The sequence below is a fragment of the Anomalospiza imberbis genome, chromosome 2 (genome assembly GCF_031753505.1).
Source record: "Anomalospiza imberbis isolate Cuckoo-Finch-1a 21T00152 chromosome 2, ASM3175350v1, whole genome shotgun sequence".
In the NCBI taxonomy this organism is placed as follows: domain Eukaryota; kingdom Metazoa; phylum Chordata; class Aves; order Passeriformes; family Viduidae; genus Anomalospiza; species Anomalospiza imberbis.
In genome coordinates this window covers 97,837,133-97,850,818 of record NC_089682.1, presented here as the reverse complement: position 1 = coordinate 97,850,818, position 13,686 = coordinate 97,837,133, and the positions used below count along the sequence as shown (strand labels likewise).

The window sequence follows — 13,686 nt, the reverse complement described above, 5'->3', positions numbered from 1 at the left end:
CACATTAAACAGAGTTCTTAATGGTTACTCAAAATGTCATTTCATTAGCAGCAGACTTCTTTCAGCTCTCATGAAAGTATATAAGCAAGAAGACTCTAATAAAAAGCTCTTCTACTGCTTATTCTGTTCAAGTCTGAATCTTAAACTTTGCTGCTTTTAGTAAAAATCACATCAGACTTTAAAAAATTGGGGGCTTTCAGGAAGAGATAAAAGCAGGTAATTTTAATTCAAATTTTTTCACCTGACCTGCTCTTCTTTATGTCACTGAAAGTTTACCAGACTGAAGTGTGGCATAACTTGTACAAAAGCACTGCGTTGACTCTGTTTTTTAGTGAATTTTCCCAGATGACCAGGGGTTTCACCTAATGCACATTTTTCATTTTTAGTAACCAGGATGGACCACTTGTTCTTTTCTCCACTGATTTGACAAGGGTAGCAATTTTAGATTATACCTTGAGTGTCATATTAAAAATTCATAATTGAGTTGTGAGAGTGAATAATTATATCAAGACCAAGAGAATTAAGGAGATAGATGTGACACATTTCATTTATCAATAATTTATTTCTTTTTAAAGTCTTTTTTAAAGTCTTTCACAATAAAAAAAAAAATTACTGCCATTTCAGCTCAAGCATATAAAAGTTCTTTGAAATTTTATGCATTTGTCCTCATGACATTTTTCCCCTTCTTCATATTTTATTTATATAGTAATTGACACCAAGTGGCCTTATCATCAATGTCACTGACAATTTTGACAGACGACATCGTCCACTGCTGTTGTTCCCATTCCTATCAGTTACAGAGCAGCCACTGATTGCAGGATATTTCCAATTGACCAAGGAGGTAAGTGTACCAAAACATTCCCTGTTTCAACTAGCAATCAATCTGGGCATACCCAACTTCCAGGGAAAAAGAAATTAATATTATGTGCATTGATAAATTGGTAATTGCTACCATCTCTGCACTGGACTCAATAAGCATGGAAAAGGTGGGGTGGGAAGAGAGAAGAAAAACTTTTCTTTAAATTACTTTCATTTTGGACCACAGATGTATCTTAGGGTTACTTCTTGATATAAATCTATAATTGGACATAGACTTTTTAAACTTCCAATAATATTTTCAAGGAATCTTAAGGGAATTGAATACTCTTAGATAAATTGAATCAGAAATAAGATATTTGATTCTTTTTGTTCAAAGAAATGTATTAACTAAACTCCAAAATATATAAATATGTCTGGTTTAGGTACCAAAAGAAGGAAACCTCAGATCTGACATCAAATGTCCAGTTTTCACCTTATACGAAAGATAAAGTGATTTTTTTACTTTGAATATCCTAGACACTTCTAGTCCTGCCCTTGATTATTTCCTTTGTTTTCCAGAGTCTGAGCACATTTTGCCTAATTCACATCTACATTCTTAGTACGTAGCATAGTCACAATCTTGCCGCAGCAAGCACAAGCCAGAACTGTCCCTGTCCACACTAAATACTGGAAGCACTATGGCCAGGGTCCAGCTTGAGCAATCTGGCCTTTGGTATCCTGGGTATTTTCAACAACACAACTGCTACAAGGGGATGGGCAAACTCAGGGTACCCTGCAGCCTGTTACAGAACTCTGCCTGCAGTAACAGCAACAAATAATTTTAAATTAGAGCAGAGGGGAATTCCAGCTCCTAGGTCTGTGCATACAAAGTATCAGTTCACTCCTGTACATTTCCTCATGGGAGGAAGCCGTATGTGCACAGCTGGAGTGCACAGCACTATGGCTTTGTCTGGGCACCTAACCTCAGTACTCCAGACACACAGAGGACAAGATTATACCCTTAAATGGCAGTAGGATGCCCCTGTACTTACTTTTTTTGTGTTAGCTGGTTCAAGTGGCACCTCCTCAGTTCCTACTCACCCCACATTCACCTCATGTAGGAAGCCTAGTCACAAATCTGGGGGAGGAATCCAACCCCTGAACTACTGCAGCAGTATTGTTTCTTCAGCTAGAGATTTACCAAGCCTTCTACGTAACAGCTGAATTCTATAGCGCTCATCAGCAGACTACTCAGGCCCTGACCTTCTTGAAACCTTTAATTATTTTACCAGCAGCTGAAAGCTGCTGGGTTTTTTATCAAAAAGTTAAAGCATCTGATCCACTAAGGGATGAAAGAGAGCCAAGCCTATCCAGGGAATTTTGACCTCCTGATTTGAATGTGATAAGGCCAAAAAGACAAATGAGGTAAGTATGAACTTAAGGAATTAATACAGCAAAGTAAATCATCCCTGAAATCCAGACACATCTAGACTGAAATCCTGTCAGCCTGTCTTACAAACACAGCAAGCCAGTGAACAATTTCTAGCAAACCAGCCTTCCAAAATAAGAGTTGAAGTTTCCTAGAGACTTAATTAAGACAGGGAGGTAACTTCAAAGGACTCTAGAGGAAGTTCCTGTAACCCTAAATTTTATCCCCTAAGCTAGACAGTCAGGGCAGCAGTGGATCTGATCTTCCTATGCATTTATTTGTTTTCACATGATAAATGAACATATGCAAACTGCGCAGCAATTCATTCCCCTCTCAAGCCTGCATCTAGTGCAGCTACTAGATGAACATTGGAAAACATGAAGTTGTCTCTAAATTTAGCACATTCTTATGGGAATCTACATGGTGGCATACTGGAGGATGGGAATAGGACTAACTCAGTCTCTTGATGCAGCTCTGAAGAACAGAGTGGAATGGAATGGAATGGAATGGAATGGAATGGAATGGAATAGAATAGAATAGAATAGAATAGAATAGAATAGAATAGAATAGAATAGAATAGAATAGAATAGAATAGAATAGAATAATCTTAATTGGAAGGGATCTACAAGAATCATCTAGCCCAACTGCCTGACCAATTCAGGGCTGACCAAAAATCAAAGCAGGCATTGTTAAGGGCATTGTCCAAATGCTTCTTGGACACTGAGAGGCTGCAGGTATCAAACATTTCTCCAGACAGTCTGTTCTAGTGTTTGACCACTGTCTCTATAAAGAAGTAGTTCCTTACATCATTTCTGAACCTCCTCCAACACAGCTGTGAACAATTCCCATGGTGAATGTCGTGGCTTATTTCCTTTGCCGTATCCAAGCAGGAATATATTCTGCTAAACTTCATCTAAGGTTTTTTTGCATGAAATTTTTCAGCTTCCTACATGTCTGCATACCTACCCTTTATACACATGCATACAGAAACACCTACAGGGTACCAAGTATATACTTGGTATATACTTAGATCTTTGAGTGGATTATGTAATTCTAACATGTGTAGGCTACATGAAAACAAAGGGTACTAGCTTAAATAGAAAAGAATTAGGCAGAGTAAGCTCTAGAGAGTTAGCAGACTATTAGTATCAGGTCTTCTCTTTTTTACTAATTTTGAAAAAAAATTCAAATGAAATTTTGAAATAAGATGTCCTTCCAAACAAATAATACCAAGCCTTTGGATAGTGCTTGACAATGATTCTTTTTTTTTTCACTTTCCTTTTTTAGCATTTTAAATTTGCCAGTGAAAGTACCACTTTGAGGAATTTCTCACAAAAAGCAACAGAAATTAAAAAATGAGAATGTAATTAAGGGGTGCATAAATATCAAGTCGAAAGAGGGAAAGAGGCACAATTATTATATTCTCCTTCACCCATTGATTATGTCATCAAAGATAATTTCTGTTTACTTTCTTTCCTTCTGTGAAACATTAGAGAATGGAGCTTCTTGCTTGTGTCTAATATATTTCACATATGACCCATTAGTCTGGTGCTTCTGTTGTATTTCAGAATGATTTGGAACAAGCCGATTCCTTTTCCTGATACATAAGATACACCCAGAGAGGTATGATTAGATTGCTGACGGTCAGTCATTGCTTAATTATCCAGGTTTGAACGACTAAAAAGACTGACAGACTTAAACTGTGTTTGGGGTATAGCCAGTTAAGCAGGGACTTAATCTCCCCCCCAGATTTTTAACAAGTTTTCATCTCTGTATTTAATAGAGTCAAATGTGCTTTGTATAAAAACAGAATAATCAGATCTATGCTGGGGAACATCAGTGTATGACAAGTCTCATTGATCTAACACCCTAAGTTCAAATTCAATTTTAATTTATTTTTCAAACTTCTTGAAAATACAGTCTAAACATATTCCTTAAAAAGTTACATTAGACACCCACTCAGAGTCTTAGCAATGAAAGTTCAAGAGAATGAGGGGTTTCTAAATAATAGGAGATTCATTAATAATGAGACAGCAAGGTATCTTAGATGACTTGTGCAAATCAGGTCTAAGATAAATTCTGGCAACCAAAAAACTTTATTCAAGCAGTGCTGGAGAAGTATTGGATATGGTTTTATGATTTTCATTGGATGTTCCTTCTTTTTTTTTTTTCTTTTGTTTTTGTAGCTAGTCTTTCACTTAAAAAAAATCTGTTTTGATTTTAAAGTAATGGAGCACATGTACTTGAAACTCTCTATAAAATTGATAAAGAATCTATGGTTCTATATCTCTGTATCTATATAAGTATGTCAATCAACCTAAAACATCGTTGTACTCAAACCCCATAAAAATCAACTGCAAGTTTCAGCAGAAACTGGAAAAAATTACTCTTCCACTGTTTTTTTTAATTATTTAACCCATGCTTATAGCAAACCCACAGCTTATTCCATGCTAGTAGCAAAACCGAAGATGATTTCTTGATTAGATGGTTTTCTTGATGCAAAGATACAGATAGAAAGTCAACATGCTGAAACAATCAAAAATTAGGCAAAACAAGCCAGCTGAAGATAGAAGTTTAACATTGCTACAGTATCTGAAAACATGATCACACTGACACCAATCTGTAAATTCTGCACATTTCTAGGCATTAATACTAGGTTAATTTTCATTCCAATACAGTTAGCAATATGAAGTTATGTTTCCTTTTTGTGCTTCAATTTAAGGCCAAGTAGCTCCTCTTCTTGGAAAGCTCCAAAATTGAAAAATACATTCTTCACATTCTTCTTTCTCTTCATTATCTCAGAAAATGTTGTATGGCTTCTTATTAAAGTTACTGCCTTAAGGCTATCACATTGCTTATCCATTCCCAAAAAAATCTCATGTCCTCAGCTAAAAATCTTATTAAACATAATGAAGCAGAAATCAATCTATTTATGAAGTACAGAGATATTTTTTAGTAAAAAAACACCATACGTCACAGTGCTGTGCCAAATAATATTTTCAGCTGTTACTTTGAAAATTCCTTTTTTTTACAATCAGAAAAGAATCTCTGTCAGAAGAATACCCTGAAGACCATCTAGTCCAAAAGCAAATTGAACTCCAGGTGTGGTCTGACAAATGTCAAGCAAAGGGGTACAGACACTCTGAGATCTCCTGTTCATGCTCTTGCCAGCATGGCCCAGATGGGCAGCCTTCACTGCCACACAGACATGGTTCTGGATTATGATCATTTTGCTGTCTATGAGGACCTCAGGCCCTTCTCAGCAAAGCTGTGACCCAACCAGTCAGTTCCCATTCTGCACTGCTCAATGTGGTTGTTGTGCTCAAGCTCCAGAATTCTGCATTCTTCTTTAGTGAACTTCTAGAGGTCCTTGTCAGCCCTTTCCTCCAGCTGGTCAAGGACTCTAAAAATGGCAGATGTTCTCACCCACCATTTACTCCAAATGTGTGTCTACCTGTAATTTGTTGAGGGTATGTTCCTTAACATAGTCCAGATTGGTCATGAAGGTCATTGGGCCCCATAACAAACCCAGCAAACACCTTATTCCATTGGTTACCTGTTAAACTTTGAGCCATTGTCTCCTTGAGCCCAACAGTTTAGTTCATCCAGCACCCATGTCACAAATCTGTAGACCCCTTAACTTGTTTCTAGCACTCATTCCTTCTCCTAACAATAGATAACTCAGGAGTACCTTCATTCACCTCTGTTCTTTCTATTTCAAACACATCTGAAGTTGTCTTTAGCCATCCTTATGCAGCAGGACCTAACTTGGAGCATTAGATTTCCTCGTTGAATTCTTTGGCTTGTATGTTTATGCATAATGTCAGTTTTTAAGGTATGATTCCACCCAATCAAAATTACATTTGATGCAGTAATTCCTGGAAATGAAAGTCTGCATTACACGGTGTTAATGAGAAATCAAATGAGGTGAGAAGGATCCTACCTTATGGCATTAGAAGTCAATTACATGGAGGACACAAAGAAATGATTTAGTCAAAATAAGAATCCTTTTGGCCTTCTGTTGTTATTCAAGCCCAAACTCAAGTGAAATAAAAAAAATTCTTCCTTTTATTTAATATCAGCACTGCCTTATTCTTGATGAAATCTAAAGAAAAGTTATCATTTTGTTATGAAAAAAATTGACTCTGTCTCTTATATTTCTGATGCAAACAGAGGCAGTCAGAAACCTGAGAAAAACTTTTGTGCTCTCACACAATCCTCTGCATTACTGAGTCTGTGTCTTAACCCAGCTATAGTCCCTAGAAGTTGTGGATGCTCAATTCTTGGAAATGTTTCAGGCCATTTTGTATGGGACTTTGAGCAATGTGGTCTAGTGAAAGGTATTCCTGCCCATGGTGAGGGGGCTGGAACTGGGTGATCTTCAAGGTCCCTTCCAACCCAAACCATTCTAGGATTCTATGATAAAGAGAGCAAAATGAAAAGGAATGTAGTTCTCCTGCTAGCATTGTCCAAAAGGACACATTCCCAGTTAAGTATCAACAACACAGTGGTCATATAGAATCACAGAACTATTAAGGCTGTAAAAGAACTTTAGGATCACCTAGCCCAGCCATGAACCCATCACCACATCCATATTCACCATTAAACCATGTCCTCGAGTGCCCTATCCACACTTGTTTTTTGAACACTTCCAGGAATGGTGCTTCCACCACTTCACTGTTCAGTCTGTTCCAATGATTTACAACCCCTTCCATGAAAAAAAAAAATTCTAAAATCTTGTATAAACCCCCTCTGGCACAACTTAAGGCCATTTCCTCTTATCCTGACACTTGTTACCTGGGAGAAGAGACTGACACCCATCTCCCTGCAAGTTCCTTTCAGGTAGGTGTAGAGAGCAACACAACAGGAAAGCAGCTTACCTGTACTTGCATCTACACATTATTGTTGCAACATTTGGCACTAGGCTTATGCTATTAACTTCTCACATGGAAATTATATTATTATTATTATTGGATGCATCTTTGATCAAGATAAAAAGGCCATCCCCATTTTCACTTTCCTTGTTTGTGTGGTTTCATGGTTCTTTTTGTCTCCTTTCAGAAAAGTTTAGTGCACAGTATATTATTTACTAAATTCATGGACTTTGGTCTTAGCCTTTGCGAAACTGTAATTTCATCTCAGCTGTAGCATCCCTTGTCTACCAACATAATCACAGGTGTGCTGCTTTGATGTTCTGTTGATACTGGAAAAATGAGAACAATGACCTTTGTGTTAATTGTTTAGCCCACAGAAGCTACTAGGACTGAAAGTGTGGAACTGTACAGGGCAATAGTTAACATATTCTACCCATATATTATGTTAATTATGGGCTAAAAAAACCATTGCCTTATAATTATTTCAGCCTTATAGTTCCTTTATTTAGGAAGTAAATAGCTTTATAATTATTTTATTTTAGTTGAGATAGGTATATAATACCTTTCAAATTTTTTTTTTGAAATTCAGGTGAACTTGAGCAGTAGAAACTGATCAGTGGATTGTGGAAATGGTGCTGAGTGATTCACTATGCTATTTTCTTCTTTTTCAAGGTACTCTCATGACACATTCCCTTTGTATTTTTTGATAACATAAAGAGTTAAGCCATTATCCATGTCATTTCAATAAAAAACCTCCTCATAAACTTGCAAATTGGATCTTTTCAACATGTAAATTGTGCCTTTTCATATACCTCAGCAGAGTATCTACCTGAACTGTAGCAATAAAATTGCAATACTCTTCTAAATAAATACAATTGTCATATTCTCCACTCTCAGCCCCTACTCTTACAATGAAAATGCCCAGCTCTAAATGATGTTCTTCAACAAGTCACCAGTTCCTTAAAGCTTTATAAATTACCATTTTTCTGTGAGAATATCTTATATTCAAGTTATTACTTGAAGGGTTATTTGGCAGTGAAGCTAACAGAGAGGTTTTCAGGTGAGACTGATGCTGTCAATCCAAAAGCACAGTCATACAGCCAGTACATACTGCACAGATACAGAGCTGAAACTGTGCAAGAGCAAGAGCTGCCACTGAAACAGGACCTATCAATCTGTCATGTCATCTTCTCTGATTAAAAGATTTTGTGAGCAGGCATCTGCAAGTGCAGCAAAGGTTTTCTAGAAGGTAATGATGCAAAAATAAAAACGTGACTGATGTGTCTATCACAGAATGGTCAAGGGCAGCAAACTTAGTTTCAGAGCTTGTTTAGCTGCATGTTTCCATCTATCAGGTGGCTTTTTGGTGGAAGTTGCCTAAGAGGCCTCTTTTGACTCACTAGTTCCTCAGAAAATACTTTATATGCCATCAATAAACGCTCTTCAAGTCCTCCATCTGTCACCTTTGATGAAGAAAGAAATTTAGTCTGGAAAAAACAGAGAATTCCTTCACTTTAATAAAATGTGGGAATGAAAACATATTTTCTGTTCTCTTTCTTGCTTTTCAGAAATTTGTCTGCATCAGGATTACATTTAGTCTCCTCTCCAAAAGAGGTCTTCTACTGGTAACCTTGGAGAGGACCCTTCAGGGAAATTAAACCCTAGAAACTTTGGCTCTAAATCACAGAGCCCTGTGGGTGACTTGGAATAAATAGAGGGAAGATCAAAGAAGGATTAGAGGCTGGCTGTAAAGAACATGAACAGAAATGGCAAAAGAAAAGGCTCTAGTGTTAGCTTAGTTATGTTCCCACCATGAAAATAATGAAGACAAAAACCCCATCACCCTATTCATATTTGTTGGATTCATTGCCTAATACAAGAATTCCCAGTATACCTGTGTTAGCAGTGTCTGTTATCCTATATGCCAGATAGGAAGAGACTCCTGCAGATCATTTTGTGTCAGAAATGAATACATTGTCTGTTCTAAACTCAAAGAACAGACAAGAGGAATTTCAAATGCTCTGTTAAATACTGTAACATCTTAAGATTTAGAAAAATACACACATAAAACAAAGAGAAAAAACAGACCTTCTCTCTCCTTGACTTTTCCTCTTTCTTCCTTGCACAGCTGTGTTTGTTCAAGCTTTCTGTGAGAAAGCACACAGAAAAGAAGATGATGGGGAGAACAAGGGTGAGGAGCTGTAATCAGGGCAGAAACTCACATTTGGAACTGGGAAGTTTCCCCAGGCTGCCTAATGTAAATGAAATTCTCACAATGTCTAAAGCAGGCATATACAATACACCTGGCCAAGCATTCCTCTAGGGGATTATATTGCACTTCCCACCTCAACTTTCATTTGAGGATCCAAAATTTGTTACCAAGGCAAACTTTCTATCTCTTCTTCTTAACAAGATGGGAAGCTGGAACATAATGAAGTTAAGAAATTCCTAATCATTGAACCACTTATCTATGTTTGCAAGGTCAAAGATAGGAGAGTAGTGGGAGAGATGTGCCTGGAAAATAATGATTAAATGATCAGTTGATAGAAATTAACCATCATTTTCTGTTTGTCTTCTGAAATCAAGCAAACAGTCAGGAATTCAGCTAAAATCTTTATCTGACCAACTGCTGCTTTGCGTCGTGACAGAACTTCATTCCTCTGATGGGGGATGGGAAATGTCCTCCAAAATATTTTCTTCCACAATAATGTCAAAGAACAGAGGAAATTAGGAGCACAGAAACAAACCAAAAAAAGTGCTCAGATCTCTGAAATATATTGATTTATGTCATGAAATTCAGCTGAAGCTCATTCAAGCCTTAAGCCATTTCACTCTATGTAGGCCTTGCAACTCATAAAATACAAATGCTGGGAAAAGTAAACTCTGCCTGATGTCAGTAAGAATTTTTTGTTAGATAATGTCTGTCAAATGCATTTAAGCGTAATCCTGTAATGATTAGAACCCAAAATCAGCCAAATTAAGTAATACCAAAGATCAATTCTGCTCAGGTGCCTGTCTTGAAAAGTGGCTTGAAAAGATGCTTGGGAAAATGGGTATGCATAGGGCTGAAAGATTTGAATGAACCACAAAGTTTAAGTCACAGAGTATGATGTCCTGTAACTTTGAGAGATCTGAATGGACCTTGACAAACCCCCCATTTGGCTATAAGAGTGTACTTCCTGCACCAGAGACTGCATCCAGATAACCATTTTAACAGATGCTGCAGGATGTGAACACATTTTGGCCGCCACAATAACATGTGACAATGAATCATGCAGTTTAATTATTTAGAATATTAAAAGAATCTCTCTAGAGAGAAAGCAATAGTTTCAGTGAATTGTAAGGCAGTTTGCTTAGCCACCATGTGAATCATGTTGCAATGTCTGGGACATGGCAAGTACCCCAGATAGTGATACCACGACAAAAGGATACACATTAAAAACTATCTAGTTCCACTTTCTTGCTCTTAGTATCTCACTGAAGTGTGATCCTGCTAAGTTTTTCATACCAACAAACCTGACCAAATAACTTGAATTCTTATTCCCTGACAAAGTAGCAGGCGTGAACTCCTAGTAGTAAAGAGAGATCAGGACAATCCTTTCAGAGTTCCTGGTGGGACCCTTTAATGTGTATTGCAGCAGGCAGTGAGGAGGCATTTGTAGGGCCCAAAATAAGATTTCCCAGGCATGCTTGCTGAACGAATGAGTCCCTGTGAGTGGCTGGGACAAGTGGCAGATCACTGCACAGCTGTATCCAGGACATGGTCTGCTGCACAGAGCCATGCTGGGCGAGATGTTAAAAATCCCACTTCTGTGTCTGAAGAAGCCTATCCTGTATTCAGATGCCCTTAACTTGCCTCAATATCTAATGAAGCTTTGGGACAAATGGCATTGGTTTATACTAGTTAAAAGCTGAGCTTCTGTGATCATTGCATTCAGACATGGTAAGTCTTGAAAGATTCAAGCTGGACTTGCAGCTATCATTCAAGTTGAACTCCAGAACTTAGAGTGGGTTTCTCATACAGCATTGCAAATATTTCCCTCTGCCCAAAATCCTACTTTTCTACTATTCTTGCATACAGCCAGGCACATTTTCTTTCATTTGTTCTGAATGACAGGTATGTATCACACTGAGACAGGTATGTACCTCTGGATTATGCACACTTGACAGTTCTCTGCATCATCATATTTGAGATGATGTGTGCCCTTGCTGGTAAACTGACTGCAATAGTATTGCCAAAAAAGAAAGAACCTGATGGCAGACATCCTTCTTCTGGGAGGCAGGAGGATTGTCCCAGGAAGTAAAAGTCACATATCATTGAAAAATCCCATAATCATAGAATGAGATGAATTGGAAGGGACCCTCAAGGATCACTGAGTCCAGTTTCTGGCCCTGCACAAGACGTCCCCAAGAGTTACACCCTGTGCCTGAGAGCATTGGCCAAATGCTTCTTGAACTCTGCCAGGCTGGTGCTGTGGTCACTTCCCTGGGAAGCCTCTTCCAGTGCCCAACCACCCTCTGGGTGAAGAAACTTTTTCTGATACTTAACCTAAACCTCCCATGACACAACTTCAGGCCATTCCCAGCCAAGACCAAAACATGAGTAGTTCCATCCTAGATAAAAACAGGGTTTTTATCAGAATCTAGAGGAAAAAAAAAAGGGCAACTACAAAAGATTTTGATTAAAGGAACATAAAACAGCAGGGGGCAACAGAAAAGCAGAATCTATCACAGAAGTAGCACAGCTATTAACACCAGATCTGAGCTTCTTAGACAAATGATGCTGGCCTCACTTCAAGGCATCAAGTTCTTGAGAGAACACAGTGTCCAGGAACATAGTTTTCAATATTTTACTAATGGGATACTGTTTTAAAAAACAAAAAACTTCTTTGTGGACTTGAACAAAAGGAGGCCAAATTTGTTTGGACTAGCTGGTTCTAAAAATTACTTTACAAGCACTTTTACTTCCTACTTTATAAAAATTCCTGGATCTACTTGAAGGTTTTTTGCAGATAGGATTTTTTATCCAAACTTCAACCCTAAAGAGTTATTTATATAATAAAATATATATTTATCTTCAGAAAAAAAATTAAAAATAAATCAGAAGTATTATACCATAAAGGGACCATCACTGTTCTCCTTCAGGCTCTCCTTCAGAGCCTGAAGCCTAGGGGAGGTTGATTCAGAGAGATCAGAGCACTTGGATTTAAAAACAGTATTCAGAGGGGAAATCAGATGAGTGAATCATCTGGCTATGGAAAAGGATGCATCTGCATGGACAGGGCCATCACCATTTTTCAAAAGGAAGAAGAAGAAATGTATCAGTAAGGTGACAAATAGTTTTCACAACAGCATGGCAAACCAGCTGTTGGAGGTACCCATTTAAACAGCTGGTTTTTTGTCACTGGCTACAGCCGTGTCCGTAATGTAGGGTACCAAAACTGGTAGCTCCTGACTTTTAGTGCATTTTACTCAGGTGAAAATATGTTTTAATCTCAAGGTAAATATACCTTCTCACACTAACAGAACTTCTGTTTCCATCCTTTTATAGCTGTAAACCAGGGTAAGATTTATTTAAAGATATAGGTATAGTATTGGATTGCAATTGTCTCTAAGGCTTTCACAGAAAGGACCATAAAATATGTCTTCAAGGATAGCAGGCTAGCTCAGTTCAAACATATTACTTTGGGATAAAAGAGACATGGCTTAATTTATACCTTCTACCTCCTGGGTGACATGGACCATATATTGCAAAAATACTTATACTGAAATGGTAATTAAAGGCATTCTGTCTTCCAGAGAAAATTGATGACGTTTCTCTGGAAAATGAAAGTAAAGGTTGTAATGTCTTAGATACCATCACAAACACTTTGCATAAATTGAATGCTTCACAGCCTGGGCATTTGGAACTGCTCCCGGTTTGTTGAGCCAAGCGAGCATTTGACTTCAGTTTTGCAGCTGAAATGCTATGGTGCTGGCAAAGGCAGAGCAGAGCACAGGCCTCTTCAGGCAGCAGTAAGCCAGCACCCCATCCTAATATTTTTGCTTAAAAAATTTAAAAAACTAAGAGAAAATATATTTTTCCCAAACAGCTTATCTATAACTAGTTGAAGAACTAAAGACTTTGAAGATGTGTTGGTTCAACTGCCTTATGTAACATTATATAAGATTGAAACTTCCTTACATTAATACAGAGAAAGTATTTTTAGGCAGCATGATTCACTACACAACTATGACAACACACTTTGACAACAAACAACTGAAAATAAACCAGTATTCCTATAAACTATTTTGAAAAAGAGCAGAATTCAGGCTTTCTGTAGCAGACATTGCAACTCAGCAGGGCCCAGGCTAGCTTTTTGCAGCATTCATGGTTCATCTAAAGTATAATTGCTTCTGCTTATTAGGAAGGAATATGCTTTTGTCTATTTGCATAAAAAAAAAATAAGATAATATCAGTTAGGGATGCTAACTGTAGCTGACAGTGCAAAGGAATAAACCAAGATCCTTGTCTCCATAAATATGTAAAACCACAGAGGACAAAGATAAAGACTGGTTTTTATCAGTGCAAGAGAGCACTTATTC

General features: G+C 37.7%; 1 long non-coding RNA gene across 1 annotated transcript; it reads left to right on the top strand.

Annotated features, from left to right (window-relative positions):
• Positions 1 to 7,490: 7,490 nt before the first annotated feature.
• Positions 7,491 to 9,982, top strand: LOC137467053 (uncharacterized). The gene is made up of 2 exons (XR_010995392.1): positions 7,491 to 7,773; positions 9,230 to 9,982. It is a non-coding gene; the product is annotated as an uncharacterized lncRNA (long non-coding RNA).
• The last annotated feature ends 3,704 nt before the right edge of the window (positions 9,983 to 13,686 follow it).